Raw genomic sequence first — 16,010 nt, 5'->3', positions numbered from 1 at the left:
GCAAGAAATGACATAATGTATTTGCTTTTCATGAGACTCTATTTATTGCCATTTCTTTAACAAGAGAATGGAATCCAAGGCAAGAAAGGGGGGAAAACTCAGTCAGGTCCGCTGCTGCAGTCCCGGTGAGAAAGGCCAGCAGTGGGAGCAGGGTGGATGAGGACGCCAAGCAGCAGATCAGAGATTTTTTAGGAGACAGAGGGGACAGAGCTTTGTGATGGATATGGCGAAGAGGAAAATGGAGATGGAGTATGACTTCAGGTTTGCGGCCTAAGATACCATCTATTGGGACAGGGACGCTGGAGGCAGAGCAGGCTTGCAAGGGGAGATGGGGAAAGGAGCAGGGGCTAAGGATTCTGTTTTTGACCTGTTGATTTGAAGGAACTTGTGAGACATCCACGGGGAGAAACAGAGAATCAGATAAGAGTCCACTGCTCAGGACAGGCCTAGGTATAGACTGGAGGTGAAAACTTAGAAACCCACATGTAGAAGGTAATTAAAAGCACGCTGAATAAAATAAGAAATCAAAGGTACTAAGACCTCTGGTCTCCAAGACTGAGCCAGGGCATCCATTACCATGATGAACACCCTGAGACCCATGACCATGCTGCTGGGGACCCACTACACTCACACTACAGTGAAATCTCGTATTTCGGTGTCTCCATGGTAGACAATAAGCTCCTCAGAAGAATGATCAATTCTTACTTGTTTCTGAACCCAAGTCTTGGCATAGGTCCCAAGGCATGAAACACATTCAATGAAGTGTCTGTGAGAGGTTAACTGTTAGCTTGAGATTATTAAAAAGCAGTATCTCCACACACACACAGAGAAACAAGTTTTAGGAGCCCAGGCTCTGCAGCAGATTACTTGGGTTAAATCCAGACTCTACCACTCATCAGTCACATGACTTGGGCAAGTTATTTAACACCTTTGTGCCTCAACTTCCACATCAGTAAAATAAGGCGGATAACAGCACCTAGTGCCAAGTGTCAGGAAAACTAAAATTTCATGCAGAGCATTTAGCATAGTACTTGTACATGGTAAGCATTCAAATTTAGCTATTCTTATTGTTACTATTATTATCTTCTTCCTTCATCTTCCATGGATAGAGAAATGTGCAAAAATGGAAAGGATTTCCAGTTATTCATTGTGGTCCTCCAGCTTTGGAACACAAAAACAGATCATGTTGCTTCAGGTCTAAAAGCAAGGGTAAAAATAAAACAATTTTGATGTATCTGGTAAATGATATCAGTATTTAGAAAACAACTAAATTTAACAGTGAATTAAAAAAAAAAAAGACCTAACAATAACAAAATCATTTCAAACCAAAACAAAAAGTAGTTGTTGACTATGTTGGGGTTTTTTTTGGGGGGGGGGGGGCAGTGGGAATATGGAGGAGATGGAGATAGGAATTGACAAGAAGAAAGAGTCTGACCGAGTCTACAACAAGTTACAAAACAGACATCTGCTAACGTGTACTTAGCTACGTACCTGCAAAAATAGGAAAACTATCATTTAAAAAATCAGGAAGTTTATCTTTTTTACAGAGAATCTTGATATCTGCCTTAAGCTACCCATGATAAGTAACTACAATTTGTGACTAATCTAGTCATTACGCTGATGCTATTAACACAGCAGTCTTTTTTCAAGATTGTCATTTTCTTTGCAAGTAAAAATGTTAATTCATAAAAAAAAAAAAAAAAATGTTAATTCATGAGGTTGCTAACAAACTGAATAAACCCTCTTTCAGCTTGTGGCTGGTGTCAAGGTTGGCATGTATAAAGATAATTTTTCTCCGTATCCTAATTTTTATTTCAAGGGTGTGAATGCAGGATTCAAGCTTGAACTTCTGACGGCTCATGAAGAATTTAATCCAGAGAAAGCACTGCAAGGTGAAAACACAACAGGTGGAATTTCCTATTTTGACAGTTTCCTTTCAACCACTTTTATAGGCTTACCTTTCATATGAAATGTCTGTTCTAATGGAGACAACCTGTTTAAGGTCTGAGTCATGAATGAGTGCCATTTTAAAAACAGGAAGGTAAGATTATGAAATTAGCTATTTGGAAAATAGTATACAGAGGTCAAACTTTTCTAGTTAAAAAACAGTTTTTGCTATTTAGTGGGAAAAAAAAACAACCCATAACATTTAAATAAAAGCAAACAGGACTACAGGGTGACTGCCTTCCACATGTTAGCACCAGTAAGAACGTCTTGTTTTGCTCAGAAATGAGCAGATCTTGCACTGACTGAGGGCTGTATCTCTCAAAAAAGACAAATGTGTGCAACTCGGCCAAAGAGCAGAAGAAAGCCACAAAAATGTTCTGACTTAGAAACTTCTTCAAATTCAATGTGCAGAGGACGGCAGGGCACAGATTTAAAGCTAGCACAACGCTAAGTGAGTAACTGATGATAACGTACAAGAAGTGTTCTAACAGAGAACACACAAGAGCGATGAGGGGCTTTTCTGATGGGTACACTGGTTCTTAACTTCTAAGAAAAAGCCCAAACAAAACAAAATAAAAGCTGTAAAGAGGCACAAGCCCCAAAGATATTGATTAACTAACCTTTGCATGGCCCTGATTTTAAAAACATTTCCAAGTTGTTTCTAATGGGGCAGTCGGTTGAGAATCACTGGGCTGAAACGCCACAACAGGTCAACAAAATGATGGAATTTCCCTCTCAGGAGGTCCTTAAAATGGGTTATAGTCTCATATCAGGGCTGTTTATCATAGAGAACATCAAGATTTCCGCACTCTGTTTCCCATGCGTTGTTTCCTTAACTCGGATTCATGCATTAAATTGTCACAATCTGCCTTCTGCCTCTGCCTGGGATGAAATGTTACAAAAGAACTGCTCCAGAGCATAAAGCACTGGGAATCCCTGATTCCCCACATTCTTCCTCACTATCCCCTGTCCTTGGCTTCTGAAGCACCTTTCCTAGGTTCTCCTCCTATCTCAAATATTGCTCTGTCTGCCTCTTAAATCATAAATTCTTCAGGGAAGTCCGTGACAGTGCCTTAAAAGCTCAACAACGGGTTCTAGAGGGCAAACTCCCTTGGAATCATATCCACACTAACCTGGATAGGTATCTGAGGAAGCCACTGTTTTCTTCATATTTTCAAAAGGATTTAAGATCCTTGAAGATTATAAATCATTGCCTTAAATACTTTTAAATTTAAGCCTTCCAGGCTTCAATCACTATCCATAAATTTTGGGGTCTTACTTCAATCCTAACCTATAAGAGATTGAATCTAGATTCCTATCTGTTAGGCATATTCATTGAGCTAAACCAATGTATCCAAAACAAATAATTAATCCCCTCAGAAATACTTGCTCAGAATAAAATGGTCAGGTAAGGAGCCCTCCTGACAGTTGTCCTCTAGTGGAAGAAACAGACAACAGACAGACGAGCAATGAGAATAATTACAGAATGTGATCTGTGTTACAAAGGGAATGACGAGAGAAAGTGCACAGTGATCCAGGAAGGCCTCTTAACTGCCTCGGAAATGACAATTATTTTTAAAAGGAGCTCTTGAAGGCTGAGGAGGAGCCAGTTATATGAAACCCTGAGAGAAGAGACTCCAAGCAGAGGACACTGCAAACGCAAAGGTACTGATGGTACTCAACTGTCTACAGACCGCAGGCGCTGTGAGTCTGAAGAGAACGAGTTCACATACACGTGTATCTTTGCAATGTGGCTTAGTAGCTGGCACTTGGGTCATAAACTCAATAAGTAGTTGGTGAATTAAATGCAGAAGGACACCTGAAAGAAAGAACTGTGGAGCTGGGAGGCTGCTAAGTGGGAAGGGGGTGGGGGAGGAACGGACTGAGAGGTTGGGGCTAGTAGATGCCACTATTCTATGTAGAATGGATAGACTACAAGGTCCTATTGCATAGCAGGGAACTATATTCAATGTCCTGGGATAAACTATAATGAAAAAGAGTATAAGAAAGGATATATGTATTTGTGTAACTGAATCACTTTGCTGTATAGCGTAAGCTACTAATAACACAATATTGTAAATCAACTATAGTTCAATTAAAAAAAAAAGAATTGTGGGGTTGGGGAATAAATGGGGAGAAGGAACATTCTCCAGTGAAACAAAAAGAATCTTAGACGCCTCAGCTATTCAAGTTCTCCAGCAGAATTCTATTACTTTCTTATCTCACATTCTGGTCTGTTCCACTTAGTGCTTCCAGCGTCTAACAAGGCATTACCACTTTCAGTTAAAAGTCCCATGTTCTAAAGGGTAACCGTGTTCCAGGAGTTTTCACAAATACAGACGTATAATACATATCTGATGTAAGGAAGGAACTATTTTGATTAAAACACACAGACCAACCCTTAGCTCTTCTGGTATATATTCCCTGTCCCTTTCCCTAAGCTACACTGTCGATTTCAGCCCCAAGGGTCCTAATTCATCCATATCCTAAGTTCCTTTCAGGGTAGCTGGTTACAGACTAGCGACTCTGTCAGTTACCTGTAGCACAGCAATCATCGGTTTGATAATAAAGCCATTACTCCTCTCTTTACAAAGTGAGAGTGAGGATACAATAGAGATAAATTATAGTTTCAGACATTTGAAACTCTTCCCATTTAACAGGCCCCAAACAAAAAGCCTAGTAAGAGTAACTTTAAAGGCACACATTATTAATATATACACAAATTAACAATCATCCAAGTAGGTTTACACTATGCATTGAAGTGGAATTTTCTAGATTACTGGCCAGCCAAAGATTTTCTCTAAAGATTTACACTGGCAATATGCTGCTGTGATGATGAAAAAAAAAGCGTTATTCACAGATTAATATGATTTTTTTTAATCAGCTGTGACTGTTGAACCATGTCATATCCCTTATCTCAGCTTCTCCCCCACAAACAAAAAAGAGGAGAGAACTGAATTAAGAAATCTGGTAGACTTTTGAGATGAGCACACCAGGTTTGTTTCAGGAAGGTCCAATGAACTGGTGACTGTGTCTTCTACATAGCTGTGGCTCCTACCACCACCCTAACCTGCCACATCCTGGGATGTGGTCAACCCACAAGCAGTTAAGGGAGGCTCATTACAACCTCACTAGGCTGCACATGCATACAAGAAACTGGAGATATACAAGATGTTCACCAAAGCCATAAGCAGGTGAAAGAAAAAAGGTTTTGGGGCTCAACAAAAGTATTTGGCAAATTAAAAAGAAAAGGTTCTTGTTTCATAAAAGCTGCAGGTTCCTCATGAACCTAAACAGAGGTTCAAACAATGACAGAATCTATTAAGTGTTGGCCACATTCACAAACCAAATGCCCATCTTCAGATCTGCACTTTGGGGTTACACACTGGTTTTATTATCTTCATGTGTGAAAGATGGCAACATCTGACCCTGAAAAAGGGTGATGTTGAGAACACCAGGGAAATATTAACCATGTGATAGAATAAAACACCTAGCTTTTATTCTGGGCAATAGTACTGACACCTTGAAGACCTGTTGTCATAAAAGTTCCCAACACAGTCCTCAGAATATCTAAAATTAAAGGATACATACATGTGCATGTGTGTATATGTATATATATATGAAACAGCCAGGATCATTTCCATGCTTATTTCAATATTTTTTTAGATCTAGAATCCATGATGGCTATAGGAATTATGTACAATATTACATCAATACTTCCTCTATTGTGGCCAATGTAGTTATTAGTACTCAATGAAATCAACAGTATCAACTAGATGTCACTCTCTTCAAAAAGGAAAACAAAAGTCACACCTCTAAACACAAACATATTTGCCAATCTGGGGGAGGGAGGGTTATAAAAACCAACTAAAACAAAAATTGCACAATATGGAAGAATTATAAAATTTTACCCCTGAATATTGAAAGCAAAACATACTTTTAATAATGTGTTTTATATAAACTTCCATGTCTTATAAAAAATATTATTTCAACTAAAACCTAAGACCTATACATTAGCCAAAAATAGGAGAGAACAATTTGCGATTTATTATACTTAAGCAGAAATATTCATTTTCTAGTCAATAATTTCAAAGGTCCATAGAGCTAAAACATTTGGACTTAGCATTAAAAAAATTAGCCACTTCAACAGCAGTCTAATAAACAAAGATATATTTACCAGGTTATTCCCTGATTAGGCAGCCTCAGTATTTGGTGTCAACCTGATCATAAACAAATAATCTTGCAATCATTTGCAGTCATCCCTGAGCGACTTGGACTATCAGAGCAGAGCAGCAGTTTCAGCTGCCTCTAAAATGACAAGAAAGCTACTATGAAGAGCACATTTATACTGACACAAAAACCTCAAGCCAAATGGGCTGACAATGACATCAGCAAGTTTCAAGTTTACCATCACCTATGGTTATACAAGTAAAAAACAGTGTATTCTAAAGAAAGACTAATTCTGCTAAATGAAACCATTGGGGTCTATTCCTTTTATTCAGAAGTACCATACAACTAAACAAGCAGTCGAGTCCACAGGGAAATAGCATTTCAATAGCTGCAACACGGTGCCAGACCAGCCTTTGTTGGCCTTCCTTTTCCAAGAAACAGAGATGTCTCTTTTTACTGAGTCCATCTGCCATAAGTGATAACCAGATGTCTGTGTGACGATTCAAAATTAAAACAAAAGTCCTTCCCCCTCCCAAGACCTAAGAGCAGAGATGAGTCCAACAGGCAGCACTATAAAGCGTTTCAATGTTTTAACAGCCTCCGAATGAAAGAGACAAAGCGGCTCCCCTTTAAGGTACCACCCCAGAAAGCACCAGCCAGCATCTCTTCAGCTAACTTCCCAGAACACTGTACTAAGTGCCTCACACTTCCTGATCACAGCAACCCTGTGAGGTGGTACTAGTATTAACCCCATTTGACAGATAAGAAACTGGGGAATGGAGGCAGTGGGAAAACTTGCTCAAGGCCATCCCGCTAACAAGCAGCATCGCCACCAACTGAACATAGGCAACCTGTATCCAGAGTCCCTGTAAGCGCCAAACAAACCCTAGTCTCAAGAAAGTACAACAGATTTTGATCAAAATTGATTTTACAATGAAAACTGTTAAGTTATCAGAAGGAAGAAAGTGAATGCCTGATTCTCTGAAACCATGTCATTAATAAAAACAAATTCTGACTTCTTTTAAAATGTCCTGAGTTCTCACCTACTGAATTACAAAAAAGTGTATCATGTATCAGTGTCTATGGACAGCAGTCTACGATGGTAACGATGACAATTAAAGTACCAAGAGTCATCCACAGAGGTCCTGAGAAAACCGTCCATAAAGATGCAATCTGATTTTCAGTATTCTTTCTGGACAGATGAATACTGCATGGTCAAAGTCGCCAGTCAAAGTTTTATGGTGCATTTTTTGGGGGTGAAATTTTAAACAGCTTCATTATGGACTCACACATGAAGGCTGATTTGAACTGTCCCAGAATTCACCTTAGTATATTGGGGTTTTTGTTTTTTAGTATTTAGTGGGATCCCCAGCAGCATACTTCGCATTACAAAACAAGCCCTTTAAACCAAATTGTGAATTTTATCGCCTGTTAACTACATGAAAAGACCAGATGGGTACAATTTTTGATATGACCTGATTTCTTTCTACTAATGACACAGTTCTAGAATCTTGTTTTTTCACAACTATACAAACATACTCACTCCATTTTTCTTCTAAATCAAAGCTTGTGTCACAATACAAGAATCAAATTTGTCTACATGGCCTGGGAAGACCTCAGATAAATATACTCTTTTACCCTTTTGAAATTACTCAAAGTGACAGTCATGGGACAAGAGCAAATACTGTATCAACTCAAAGCAGTGAACCATTAGTTTTATTATTTGAATTGGTCAGAAAAAAAAAAGCCATAATCAAGTTTGAGAAATTTTGCTGCTTAGAATATACAGCCAATATAAAAGTTTAATTTTAGGCATCAGGATTAGATTCCTAACTAGATTAGATGTCTAAAGGTTCCCTTCATCTACTAGATACATCACTGAAAGGAAAGAAATAAAATACGTATATCCTTTAATTAATGTTAATCTTCAAAACACACACACACAAACATACAACAGGGTGGCAATTTACAGTCCTGATCCCCAAGAAACGTCTAATTCACCAGGCATGATGAAATCCATACACCGGTAGTAGAGCACCAGGAAGCATATAATAAAGGATTTAAAATTCAGATTTGTGTTTGTCACGTTCTGGTGTCATTTCCCTGCTATCTACAAGTGCATAAAATGTGCCTGATGAGAGACACCTTTAATCCAGCTTTATACACCTGACCGTGGCATCAGATGTATTAAAGATACAAAAAATACGGGTATAAATTGCAGGAAATCTTTATTTATTAATTCAAATACCACAATACAGCTAAATTGCCAAAGCACTACCGGTTTTGAGAACATTGTGGAAACATTCTACTATTATCAATTCTAAAATCCACTTAAACTTTATTTTTCATAGCAATAATTATTCATCACATGGGCTATGATGCAACAGAAAGAAATCAATCACTAGGTAATTATATGCCTCCTTCACCAAAAAACAGCACTGATACCCACCTTAACTAAATTATACAGTATTTGCTGATTTTTAAATAATGTGCCACATCCATGCTAAGAAAGAACACTCTCCAGAAGTTAAGAAGTTTTCAGCTGTAAATTTTCCATTTATTCATTCTACTCTATAGCAAATTCTATACATTCTATATACACATCTACAAAAATTTTGATATGACAATTTCCCACATATGAAAAACAACTGTGGGATTCACTTAGTTTTGCCCTCTAATTTGGCAAAGCATAATTTCAGTCAAGTACTCAGATGCAAAATGATCTGAAAAGCTGGATGTTAAGACAAGGTTTTTAGAGTACAAATTATGAAAATCTAAGGTTCAATTAAAAACACAGAGCAGACTGTACTAGATCTTTTATCTTTTTTGTTTTTAAGTGACTACATCTTCAATTACAGTGTTACCATGTGGACTTCTGTAACACCTTTTATTCCTAAAAGTTCAAATATTTTTACATGCCTTATTTCAGTACAGTCTTGATTCTCAGCATAAGGCTCTTACCTGTCATATTGTACAACCAACAGCTGTTGGTTCAGAATGAGTACAGAACATCTGACATGAACACTCCATTCTCAATATAAGCAGAGGGATACAGAAGGAAAATGTAACAGACAAAGTAACATTAACGAAAAGGATTCACAGGCCAAGGATACATGTTGGAAACTCCCTAAGAAACAGAAATAATACAAATAGTATAAGAAATCATTTTTGATTGGGACATGATTAGGTCAAGAGAGGAACCAAGACAACAGGAAATGTTGCGAGTATTGGAGCAGAGGGCAGAAGAGAGCAGGGACTGTTAATAAAGGTAAAGGCTTGGGCTTAAATCCTTTTCCTCAAACACAGAAGGGGTAAAGGAAAGAGGCAGCAGCAATTAAGATCTACATGAAGTGAGTGTGACGGCAGCCCTGGGGCAGAGGGAACTCACTGAATCTCACATGAAAAGAGAACATCCTCCAGCACCTCAAGTGCCATCATCCCCCAGCACAACCTCACACAAGAGAGTAAGCCAAAGTCCTTGACTCACTAATCTACAGATGACAATATTAGGTTTTTCTTCTCAAGAGGTTTAAAATGCAATTTTAAGTTTCCCAATGTGTATACTTCCCGGGCTTCCCAAGTGGTGCCAGTTGTAAAGAATCTGCCTACCAATGCAAGATGCAGGTTCGATCCCTGGGTTGGGAGGATCCTCTGGAGGAGGGCACGCAACCCACTCCAGTATTCTTGCCTAGAGAATCCCATGGACAGAGGAGCCTGGCAGGGTGCAGTCCAAAGGGTTACAAAGAGTCAGACATGACTGAAGCAACTTACCACACACACAACATTTGTATTTTGCATCTTTGTTAAAGGTATCTGCCCACCTCTTTGCACATATATGAAATTGGTTTAACAAGAGATGCTGCACCTCAATTCCTTGAAAATACCCGAGTCAAAAACTTGATTCTGACATCAACCAATCAAGAACACAGAGCAGCAGACCATAACAGTCTCGAAGACTGATTTTGAGGGCAGAGAACAAAAGCAGGGGTTTTGGGGAGCAGGATGAAACGTTTTTGTTTAAGACAAGTCAGACTTAGGGGAAAAGTAAGAGTGGAAAAAAATTAAAGGACAAACAGAAACCGTGGTTGACATCATTGCTTCTGTGATTTATCAATTTTCTTTTCATCTTTAATCTTCAACTAAAGAGCTTTGTTCCCGTTGGACACAAAAATAGTATTACTGTAGCATGCATATATGGCCATTTCAGTACGCCACAAGAAAACCTCATTTACTGACCTAGAAAGGTTTGGGAAGCATAAAACCATTAAACAGAGGCCTAAGGCCTAAAGAGATGGCACAAACTGGTAAGCAACATATCAGCTGCGAACAATTCTTTCAACTACAGAGTGATGATAAAAGTCCTTTTTCGATTTAACTGCCATTTTCTCAAACTTTCCAAAAGACTGCAGATTATGCTAGAATAGCTAAACCTTCTCATATTTCTCTTTTCCAATTTTCCCAGGGAAAATGTCATTCTTTCTGCAAACAAAAAATCACACCAAGCTTGTTTCCTTTTCTTTCCCTGAGCCAATTTTAAGTCACTCTCCTTAACCCTAAATACACAAGCACACGCTGGTCAACTGCCAGTGTCTCTCTAGAACTGCGGGTGACAGATGCAGTCAGAGAGCTCACAGACGTGGATTGGCTGTGGTCTGAATCCTATTGCAATGAACACACTGACAGAGCCCGCAGAAGCACATCTCGACAGAAGGAGTTTAAAAACCGTCATTTCCAATCGAATTTACTTTTAGATCTCTTACTGGCTATTATGCTCCTACCCCGGTTCTCAACCTTGCTTAGCCCTACGTCCTACCCATTTTATCCTCCTCAGTTCCAGATCCTTCATCAAGCCTAATTCTGGTTAATACTACTACTACAAAAAAAAAAAAAAAAGGCGGGGGAGTGGGGTGCTGCAAGCATTGCCAAAAGTAGGAACCGACCAAGGTGCTATTTGGGAGCGTTCCCGTCGCGGCCGAAGCCGCAGGAAGTTTTCTGGGAAGCAACGGACCCCTTCAGCATCTTTGCACGATCTCTCTTCCCCTGGGTGAGGGCTCCACAGAGAACGATGGGGAATCTCCCTTCTCCAGTCTTTCCCAGTGGTGGCTAACCCAGAAAATAAAAATCTCTCTTTTCTTATCCTACACTCCTCCGGATAACGTTCCCAGGCAGTGACGCCCCACCCCCACCCCGTTATCCCAAACGAGATCCCCAAATATCACCCCGTCCTCCTAAAAGCTGGACCCTCCCTCGGCCGCTGGACCAATTTCCCGCATCGGAGGTCCTCTCCCCCCCGCCCCGGCATCCGCCCCCGCACACTCCACCAGCAGCACGGCCGCGGCTCCGCACAAGCCCGCCCCGCGCCAAGACGCCCCGCAGCCGGCACTCGGGCAGCCCCGAAGCCCGCGCTACCCCCCGCCCAGGGTCGCCGACCGTGTTACCGTGGGAAGAGCGGGCGGCGGCAGAGGACGCGGCGGCAGCGCTGCTGCCGGTTGCGGCGGACGCGAAGGATAAGCTGGAGGATAAGGATGATGATGAGGCGAGCGCGCTCCCCAGTCTCCATGGAACTCCCGCCCCGGCCGGTTGCTAGGAGCCCCCAAGGCTCGGGCTCCGTCTTTCGTGCTTTGTTGTTCCGGGTACAGGGCGGCCGCTGCTTCCCCGCGACAATAAATAGACCAGACGCGGGGGAGCATAGAGACAACGCGCGGCGGCTAGAGCGCCGCCGGACAGGGCCCTCCTGAGTTCCTCGCTAGCCAGTCATATCCGGCTCTCACTGCTCCCGTCACTTTCCCCCGCCCCTTCCTCCACTTTCCCTTCCTGCTTCCTGGTGTCCGGGTCGGGTCGGCCCGGCCTGCCTAAGGGCTTGACGGGGTGGGGCTCGTGGGGAAAGGTGTGGGCTGGGCTAGACTTCTTTTGCTTGAGAACCGCTTGGAAAGATTTCGAAAAAACTGTGTATCCCTTGTACATTTTTAGCTAGTACTTACACACGAGTACGTCATTTCTGGCATACAGTGTAATATAAACGGACTTTGGTTTTTTTTATTTTGAGGGGTGGGGGTGGAGGGGGGCAAAACCTTGCCACTTCTGTTAGCCCATTCAGTTCATAGAAAAGGTCCACCATTCAATATAATTAGCGAAGCTGGTCCTCAACAACTAAAAATTGTTCTCTAATTCTGACGAATACATTTTCTGTCTTGAAAAAGTCCGACTTCGCTTTTTCGGTTAAAACAAACGCGTTAATTTACGTGATCAAGCTCTCGTGAAGGAATGCTAATCCTAGTCCTAAAATACAGTGATAGGATATGATAGGTAAAAGAATGGATAGATGGATGGATGGATGGGTGGATGATAGATAATGCAGGGGGGTTAGGTCACATTTCTGTCGCCTGTCCGTTTGGTATTCCATACTCAACTTGGGTTTGCGGTCAGGACTCTGCCTTGGAAGCCGGGAGGCACTTGAGAGGCTTTTAAGCCGCGTAGCCGGATCCAAGAGGGATGGGAGGAGGGAAGAGGGCGGCTGCACGCTGGGACCGGGGTGCTGGGCAGGGGCGGCGGCGGCTCTGCTCACACGGAAGCCGAAGCCGGGCGCTTGAGGACTGAGACCCTTCCGCGGCTCCGCGCCCAAGTGGTCCTGGAATGACCCGGGGGGCTCCGAGAGGCGCACACTTCGCCAGTTTGAACGGCCGCGCTGGGGCCCTCGGGGCCCCTCGGGGGCCACTTGAAGCGTGCCGCCTGCGAGAGCGAGACAGGACTAACGGTCCGGGAGCTCCAAGTAGCGGCGCGCATACCCGCCGCGCCCCCGAGTCCCACTCCCAGGCCGGCCGGCGCAGGCCTCTGCTCAGAGTTGGGCTGCAGTTAGAAGCCTCTCCCTGGATGAGGCCAGCGGGCAGCTCTAATTTAATAAAAGGCCCTACGGGGCTCATGAATACCTGGCCTCTGGTTGGTGTGCATCCGGCATGAATCATGCTAATACCACAGTCCTTTCTGAAAGATGATGGGCTGACTTCTGAGGGGTTGGGGAGTAGGCAACCATTCGAGTATTTCACTACTTACGGGGTCTTCAAGGATGCCTATAGATCTTTTCCTTCCCACTCTGAATATTCAGTAAAATATGTGAGCATTTAAAGGCACTGTATAATTATGGAACTTTGATCTGTTTCAGTTTCTATACTCATTTATTCTCTGAACAGTATTAAACCATTATAGCTTGTGTTAGGTGTAATGAAGACAGCAAGCAAGAGGCTGAGTTAGAGGGTCATGTCTGTGGAGTAGTGTGGAGATGACTTTCAGGAGGTAACCTTTCAGCTGTTATCTGAATGGGAATGGAAGGGCTGCACCGTGTACCAGGCAGAGGGAACAAGACAGGCTAGAGCTATCTGTGTGGGAATAGTAGCCTGGATGGGGCATCATGATCAGTGCAAGGGGAAGCGGACTTGAGGCGAAGTTGACAAGAAACTAAGGCTTGACCCTTCATTGCCTTGCAGGCCATGTATAAGAGAGTTTGGATTTTCTTTCAAATGCTGACGGAAGTGAAAGGTTTTAAGTGGTAGAGTGGCATGGTCTGATTTGCCAAGGAAATGGCAGGAGAAAGGCTCTATTCCAATGATCACTGCCACTGTGGATAAGTCAGCTTTACGGTAACGGTGACTAAGGTCTTTACGTGTCACCTTCCTTACAGGAGACCAGCAATATAGCTGGTATCAAGCATGTCAACTGCTTTGGACTCCCCTTTTTGTCACAGACAGGTCAGCAGTTTGCCTCATTATAGTATTTCCTCATTCTGGAATTGGGTTTGATTTTACTGCAGGCACCATTCTCTACAGAGAAGGAAATGGCAGCCCATTACAGTATTGCCTGGAAAATCTCATGGACAGAGGAGCCTGGTGGGCTACAGTCCATGGGATTGCCAACAGCTAGACCTGGACAGTTGTTTAGTTAGTGACTAAACAACAATGACCATTCTCCATAGACTTGTTGAATGCTTTAGCTGAAACACCATTCTACCCACCAACAGTGTAAGAGGGTTCCTTTTTATCCACACCCTCTCCAGCATTTATTGTTTGTAGACTTTTTGATAGCAGCCATTCTGACCGGCGTGAGATGGTACCTCATTGTGCCAAACCAAGACTCTTGATTAATACAGAAATTGACATTTAGGTTGGTAAAACAGTAAGCTTTATAAGTTGTATAAATGCTGCTTAAAATGTGATATAAAGGCAAAAGCCCCTTGATAAAATGTACTGATCAGCAATGAAGTAGGTATAGAAATCAAGAGGAACATTTTGAAACTTTCAGTAATCTGACATTACTGTTACATCTAAACATGCAACTTTGTGTTTATAGAAACATTCGTGTTGGATTGGTAACAAATCTGATCATTTACCATAGTTATGCCCATTAAGGCTCCAGTTTTATGAACTTGGCTGAAAAAAAAATCAGGCTATTGGAATATGTTGACATATCTCCTTTAGGGCTTTGATATAGAAAAACTGTTCAGCATAGCCTTTCTGAAGAGACAAGTGGTAGTGGAAAGGTACTTAAACAGCATTGTTAAGAGGAGTCCTTTCTGCCAGAGGTTTAGTTATCCTACACTAGTAGAGATCAGATGATATCTACTCTGCCAATTGAAACAATGAAAATTTCTGCCCCATGTGAAGTTAACACACTAACTATGAATATAGTGACCAAGCAGAGCAGTGGTGTCAGGGATCCTCATTTCTCAGGATTCTTCTTGAATATCTCCCGTTATACACTCTATACCCCAGTTGAAAGAGTAATTCCTCCCAGTTTGCCAGTTAAGTAGTGTGCAACTTAAGGGACAGAGTCTGATACTGTAACCTGATTTTATGATGCCAGCTGTTCCCTCCCTCTGTGCTCAGATAGTGTCTATGGCAAAGACAGTGAACGGAGATCTAGGGAGATTGATGGAGTTGCCAGGTCAGTTTCCAAGAGCTAGAAACAGGAAGGGCAGAGTCCATATTCAAAGCTTATGTCTCAATGAGATTTCTGATAACAAACTAATGGATTTCCCCCAAATGACATTGACTGGCAGCCAAGTAAGTTTGAAGGTGTTGCCAGAAAGTCCTCACCCTGGCAAAAGGCATTTACCAACCAGTGTACTGCTTCAAAGACAATGTCCTATTCTCTGTCTCTAGAGGAAGATGAATTCAATTGCTGAGGCAGCCCCAGAAGATTCCTTCTTACCACTCCTCTAAGGCAGAGTCTTTGAGGGTAGTAGAAGAAATCTGGGCACTTTGATAGGCTCACCAAGATCTCAGTTCTCTGCTTGTTACTCTTGTCCAACAGGATGTGATGTGATCTCACCGCCATGACATGCTGTGTCTCCTTTTTACCCTTTCTCATTAGTTTTTGTTATCCCACACCCGCCTCCTTTATTGTGTACTTGTGTGTTGGGGAAAATTTATTATTCATCGGTTAGCTACATCTGGACCTGTTAAGACTGACTACATCCAAAAACTCTGAATTTGTGCTGGATATAACTTTGAGTTTTCTTCTCCCACTGGGTAGGAATTGAGTATATATAATTTCTTATGAGATTATCACTTTATGTCAGGAGAAGCTATAAATATGGAGAAGACTCTGTGTGTGTGTGTGTGTGTGTGTGTGTGTGTGTTGTGCAGCAAAGGGTGATGTGAAGAGAACGTTTATTGTTCTGTCAACCCAGAACTGCTCTCTTCTTGTGGGAAGAGTACTCTTTCTTTCTATTTGGGGCAACAACTTCTAGTCTTTGCCTACCTCCAATCTAATGAAAGTCCAAATGGGAGGTACAGTAGCCACAGTGGTTGACAGAGTGGTGGGTTTCTGAGCTGAGGTAGGACGATTATATAATAAGTGTACTGTGATTGAGTTATGACTCAGTTCCAAATTCACCCTGT

The 16,010-nt window shown here is 41.9% G+C and overlaps 1 protein-coding gene across 1 annotated transcript in view; it reads right to left on the bottom strand.

Moving 5' to 3' along the window:
* The window catches only part of TBPL1 (TATA-box binding protein like 1), a 35,351-nt gene extending 23,670 nt beyond the window's left edge, over nt 1-11,681 (bottom strand). The window contains exon 1 of the mRNA XM_043457019.1: nt 11,556-11,681. The gene's annotated coding sequence lies outside the window, so the exon portion shown is untranslated. The remainder of the gene's footprint in view (nt 1-11,555) is intronic.
* Between the last annotated feature and the right edge of the window lie 4,329 nt (nt 11,682-16,010).

The sequence above is a fragment of the Cervus canadensis genome, chromosome 33 (assembly GCF_019320065.1).
Source record: "Cervus canadensis isolate Bull #8, Minnesota chromosome 33, ASM1932006v1, whole genome shotgun sequence".
NCBI classification, from domain to species: Eukaryota; Metazoa; Chordata; class Mammalia; order Artiodactyla; family Cervidae; genus Cervus; species Cervus canadensis.
The sequence above is the reverse complement of the archived record's forward strand: the minus strand, read 5'-3'. Positions and strand labels throughout refer to the sequence as shown.